Source organism: Phodopus roborovskii, unplaced genomic scaffold (assembly GCF_943737965.1).
Source record: "Phodopus roborovskii unplaced genomic scaffold, PHOROB, whole genome shotgun sequence".
NCBI lineage: Eukaryota > Metazoa > Chordata > Mammalia > Rodentia > Cricetidae > Phodopus > Phodopus roborovskii.
In genome coordinates this window covers 18292472-18299228 of record NW_026126461.1, presented here as the reverse complement: position 1 = coordinate 18299228, position 6757 = coordinate 18292472, and positions in this window count along the sequence as shown.

The window sequence follows — 6757 nt, the reverse complement described above, 5'->3', positions numbered from 1 at the left end:
ATTCGCACCACTTCACTCTGTGCTTGGTCATTGTATGGTTTCCTCACAGTTTCCCAAGCATCATGTTTGTCTCTGTTTCTGGTCTTTGTTTTAACAGGTAAGAGGAAAGGTTGCATGTTTGTAGTCTTGAGGTTGGTAAACTGAAGTTTTGTGAATGTTGTTTATCTGGAACTCATTGGTTACACTCATTGTAGGATCTGGGTTGCGCTGACATTGTTAAATGTTTTGAGGTTGGTAAGTAGTCAATGACAAGATGCTCGAGCTCCACTGGGATGAGGGAATTTCTGTGGATAGGAATTTCCCAGAGTGAGTTTTGGAATATGTATGAATGGAAATATTTTAGGAGAAAATCAATGTTCAGTCAAGCTGTTGTGGAACATAGTCATTGTAATGCAGGACTTGTCACACTCTTAACATGCTGACATGCACCACAAATGACCAGAAGACATGCACAATGCATGACCAGAAAACATACACCATGAATGACCAGAAGACACACACCATGCATGACCAGAAGACATGTACCATGCTTGACCAGAAGACACACATCATACATGATCAGAAGACACGCACCATGCATAAGCAGAAGTAAGGCCAGTATATGGCATTTCACGCTCCATAGAACTCAGATGTGAGCAAGTTTCCCCAGGTAAGCTATTGGTAGTGTGTTGTCAAGAGGAACCATATTTCTTCCAAGAGCTTGATTCCTACTAGTATCCGAACTAGTGATGATCATCTCATAGAATTAATTTAAGTAACGTAACAGAGATACTACCTACTCACACACTGAACACTGACAGTTCGGTAGACATCACTGAGAGTGTGACACTGAACATACTTGACCACGTCTGCAAAATGAACTTTGGGTTTGAGAGATTCTATTCCTGCTCCTAAACACTACTAATCCTTCTGTGCTCCCCAGCACCCACAGTATGTTGCGACTGTCATTAATCTTTCATTAGTCCCTTGAACAAATTTACAGGACTTCTTATAGACAGGCAGACATCTTCCAGATTTTAAAATACTGGCTCTGCTATACCCTGTATGACCAAAGACTTCCTTCAAGAACTTGCCCCTGACTTTTAAAATTCTGTAATTCTGCACTAGCACTAAGAAAGTTTGCCACGGATTAGACCATCTTTGTGCATCTCTGTGGAATACTGTAACAAACCGCCCAAAGCTGGCACAGCCTTTAGCGTTTGTGTGACCAGCCCATGTTCCCTGTCTTTCTCTGTTCTGTTTGACCTCTCAGGCCACATCCCTAGCAAACATTTCCTAAGTTACTATGAAGACTGAGTAAACTGTGAAGACTGCGTAAGTTGAAGAGGTAGCTGTCAAATGATGTTGGTGCACACACATTTAGCATACCAGGTTGGAACAGCAGCACTCGAGAACATATAATAATTTTCCATTGTTGGAGTCTTGACAGAACGATGTAGGCAAAGCACAGTGTAGTTGTGATGAGGATGTCTTAGGTGGATTCAGAAAAGAGAATTAAAGCAGACTTGGTTGATACTCTTTTAATTTTTTCCTATAAAAATTGTTTTCCCCTTTTACTCAATTCATAGGTTACTGCCTACATTTGCAAAACGAGAAAAAATTTCAATTTTCAATATTCTGAAGCCAAAATGTTAGAATATGAGTCATGTAGATTAAAGACAAATGTTGATATTAGAAAGGATAAAGATTTTTAAATTCTAGAATTGTATTAACTTCTTTAGATAACTTTCCTGATTATGTATAAAATAGCTGTTAATGTACACTAAATCAGAATGCGCCTCTAAAAGCAACATAAATTACTTTGCAAGCTGTCTTATATTGTCTCCTTATTTTTCTGGTTGTTTTTTTTTTCAGAGTGATTGATTACAAAATAATTATATGACATTTAAAATATAAAACATGACCGCTTTAAAGAAGAAGGAGAAGAAGGAGGAGAAGAAGAAGGAGAAGAAGGAGGAGGAGGAGGAGGAGGAGGAGGAGGAGAAGCAGTTATTGCTCCATTTTCTCCTTCTCCCTTCCTTCCTTCTCCTAGTTTCTTCCTTCCTTCATGTGACTACTTACTACTTTTCAAAATCCAGGCACCCTGTATTTCTCAGCCAATGTGTAAAATATACAAGACTCTCACCCTACAACATTTACTCCAAGAGCAAACAAGGTGTCAAAAAAACTAAACTAAACGTAGGCAGCTAATGGAATGGATCAAGTCCCCAGTCGGTCCCATCACTTTTAAATAATACCTCTTCCCTGCATCCTTCCTTTCACACATTGCAGATGCATCTCAGTCTGCCTCACTCAAACTTAACAGAGAAATCGTGTAAATCCTCCCCAAGGTCCATGTGCCCAGCTCTCTCCTGCTGTCTCATTTTCTCATATTGCTGAAAGACACCGAGCAGAGAAGACAAAAGATTAAGATCACAGGGTAAGAAAAAGTAGATATGAGAATTGCCTGGGGAAGTATGAATTATCATCATCATCTTCGATATACTATATCTGAAGTGTATTTCGTCTATCCAGAGACTATTTGAGGATTACCTCTCTCTGCTAGCTCACCACTGTCTTGTGCTCACTCTTTCCTTGGTTGATGTTTGTGAGAATTCTCATTTTAATAATTTATGCACCACGGAATACTTTCCTAACTTACAACTCACATTTTACCTGAGTACACATTTACTTGGACCATAGTCAATTAAGAGTTTTTAATTTTTTCCTCAGTTACCTAATTGTATTTTCTACTTTCAAGTTGAAAGACAAACTTGCTTGTGACCAAGTCTGTTGCTGTTTTCTACCTTGTTATTTTCTTAGAGTTTGAGTCCATGTCTTCCTTATGATGATGCCTGTTTATGGTTTTCTCAGCACTTCTGATGCACTTGAAATGATTGGAAACATCATTTACTTAGAGTTTTCACGGGGCACGAACAGGGATGTAATTTTCTCTATTTTATCTGCTTTCATTTTGAATAAGTAAGATAATTTGAGAATATTTATTTAGTTCTTATGCCCTTAAAAAGCCTAAACTACTTATAAATTACTTGTCTTAAACGTCTGAATGAGTTTATTTGTAAATGAGTTCTAGTATTCCAAATGTTATTGGAAGAATATAGTTTTTATGGCTTCCCCTCTTTTCATTACTTGTTTTTCTTCCCCCTTCTGTTATAAACAAAAACATGGCTTTATAACTAATTATAAATGAAGCAAGAATCTGTAGAAAGAAAAAGAAACTATAGAAGAGAAGGGAATTTTTTTTTCAACCAGTATAAAGACAGCACCTTAAACCCAGCCAACCTCCGGATAGAAGAGGCACTGGTTCTTGGAAGTTCTCACAAACAGGGTTGTTTTTGCTACTGCTACACCAAAGTTATCTACTTTGTCTTTCTAGTATTTACCCTCATAGCCAACAAGCTAAAAAAGAAAAAAAATAGGTAGATGGGGCATATTTGAACCACTAAGTTAAACATGCCTATGGTTCAGTACCTCAATTTGAGTATCACCTATATCAAGCATCCCACACACTAACACTATGAAGTCCTCCAAAATGTTCAGCTCAAAGCAATTTGACTCATTCACATACAGCCATTCACAACAGCTCTGTTCACTCACTGTGCCCTACCAAGTTCCTATCCCACCTGAAAATTAGAGCAACTCAGCCATGCAAATTAGCACAAAGGTGGCTATTTTCTAAATAGATCCCTGGTGGATTTGAAGAGTGCAGGCAGCTTCTAAAGCTACATTTCCGAGCCTGTTCAAAGTTTAAGCCCTGGAAGGGCCTGGCTCACTATAGACTAGTACTTTCAAGTTCCAAAATTTTAAGGATAGTTATGTAAGTAGCTGGCCAAGAATGATAAGGAATTGTAAATCAACTTGTTCAATTTAACAAATATCAGTTGAAGAGTACAAGCTAATCCTACATTCAAAACAGCTGGACAAAACAGCCCTACAGATTACAGCCAGGATATCTGAATCTTCTTCGAATCCCCCCAAGACAGCGCCCCTTACCAGCAGGAAGTAGTTTGGAAAGAACGATGCCCAAATTCCCAAATATTGTGTATAAATGTTTGTTTTCATTTAATTGGACTTTGTTATATAAAATTAAATAAAAAAACAAATATCAGTTGAATAATCAATATGGCATTGGCACAGACAGTCTACCTCTACTGTCTAGGGGAATAAGTATTTCCATCCTAGGGCTAGACTACAAAGTGGAGAAGAGTAAGATGTTTGCATACGGTGAATAACAGGCATGTTGGGATACTGAGTCTGCATGCACACTCTTGAATGAAGGGTAAGACTTAAGAACCCAGTAGACCAGCTCTTAGCATCACCCTAGGACAAAGTTTTATTCTGTGTCTCACAACGATGACACTTCAGTACTGTAGTAGTGACAAATTGGCTTATGTTATCGAGAATGTTCTTCTACAGTCTCGATAGAGATTCTCACTAAAACCTTGTAAACTAAAATAATTTCTCTGTACCATTTTATGAATTTACTTAATTTATCATACACCTAGAGACAATTTGAACTTAAAATTTCCAGCATCCAATTGCTCTAAGCAAGTGGAATGATGATGCTCTACAAGTGAAAAATTTAGACATGTTGCCTGATGAGTTATGAAGACATGGAGAGAGTGAAACATGCCATTTGAAATGGAGATAGTCCCAGAAAAAAAATCTGCATATAAAATCGACATTGCAGTTTCCAGTTTGTGCTAGTGGTAAACCACCATGTTTGCAACACAGCTAAAATAAAAGGAGCTACTCTTGAATTAGAATTGAGGCAGGAACTGCTTATCATCATTTAATTCTGGAATGTTACCCGGCAGCTATATTTTGTGAGACATTTTACAAAGATAAGCGGTTGATTACTTGCTTCATTAAGATCCGTGTTATTCTTTCAAACAAATGTAATCCGTGTCACATTAAACAGGCTCCCAGGAGAGGTAATGGATATTGTAGGACAGCTGATGTCATGAAGTATTTTTGGAAGATTTTTGTCCACCCTGAGCTTCTGTAGTGAGACTGGGCTATAGGGTCACCCAGCGACAGTACCATTTTGTAAAATATGCCAAGAGAAATGCCTTGGACAGAATTCTGTAGAAGAGCTTTTCTATTTAATGAATGGGCACCAATCAAGAACATACACAACTCTAACCCTCACATACACAACTCTAACCCTCACACACACAACTCTAAACCTCACATACACAACTCTAAACCTCACTTTCAGGCGGGGGGGGGGGATGTCTTAGCACAAAGCAGCCGCTGTATCATGAACAATCTGAGATTCCCTAGGGAGAGCCCAGCTAGAGTACTGCTATTCCCTGAACGCTGGCAGGTTGATGATCATCACCCCTGGAGTAGGGAGTGAGGGGGAGGAACAAGAGACCAAGCAACCATGTGTCCCCCTTTCCTAGTATGACTGTGGGAACGATTCTCCTGCGGATGTGGGTTTTCATTTGGTAACTGTGATGACGTTGTGAATCATTAAGCATTTTTGGTAGTTTTGTTTAAGAATGCCCTACATACATATAATGTGTTTTGACTCCCCTGATCTCTGGTCCACCTCCCGATTGTCCCGCCACCGCCACCACCACCCCCTTCCAACCTCAAGTTCTCTCTCTTTTCTCTTAACCAACTCCATCCATTTAGCGGCCCCTGTCTCTGCTCTGTGTAAGATAATCTACTGGGGCATGGACAGCCTCTCAGGGGCTGACTCTCTGCAGGCAACTTACTCTCCCTCCCTCAGTAGCCATCACTTCCAATAGCTCTTCTGTTAGGATTGGTGCTTCATGAGACCTCCCCCACCCAGCTGGGGTGCGTGCTGGCTTGATTCTCCAGCCATCGGAGCTACTATAATTGTGTTTGTTCAACTACTCCATCATGTCCATATGGTACTGGACACGTTTTTGGTGCAGATACCCACGGCCTCTGGATCTTACAATCCTTCCACTTTCCTTCCAAGATGATGCCAAGACATGGCAGGAGTTGGGGAGATATGGTTGTCCCATTTATAGCCGAGTATTCTTATTTTCTGCATCTTGACTAACTATCGCTACATTAATCATCATTCAGCTCCTCTGGTGATCGTTGGTAGATGCACTAATCTATGGATACAAAGACAAGACTTTTAGAGCTGAGAACAGAGAATATGTCCCTGACCTTCAAGTATGAGGTTCAAGCACCCAGAGAATAAAAAATGAAGACAGAAGCACACACTAGCCAATCTTAGCATTTATGACCTGACTTTTGCCTTTCAGGAAAGTAAGTTTATAAGGCTGCCCAAAAGAAGGATTCTGTTTTTAGAATTAGCGTTCTGGTTCACTTTTCCACTGTTGATTAGATTGGCATCGAGTGTTTCAGTATGTTTTAGTTCTCCACCGAATCTGCAGGCTGTCATGCCCGTAGGCTTTTACCTCTTTGCCTTGCTGTGTCAAAGGCGATGACCAGGGTGTTTGTCCGTGTGTATGTGTTATTGTGCACACATATATGTGAGGGTATGTGTACATTCATGAAGAGGCCAAAGTGGCATCTTGATTCTCCATCACTCTCCTCGTGTTCTCTGAGACAGGATCTCTCACTGAAGTTGTGGCTGGAAGATGATAAGCCCCAGCATTCCTCCTGTCCCGTTCACCAAAACAGTAGGGTATGAGCTGCAGGGGGGGGGCACACCCAAGATTTTACATGAGTGCTAGGATCTGAACTCAGGTCTTCCTGCAAAGGAGTCACAGCATTTTGTGTTCTCAGTAGCAGCTTAGGTGGGTTT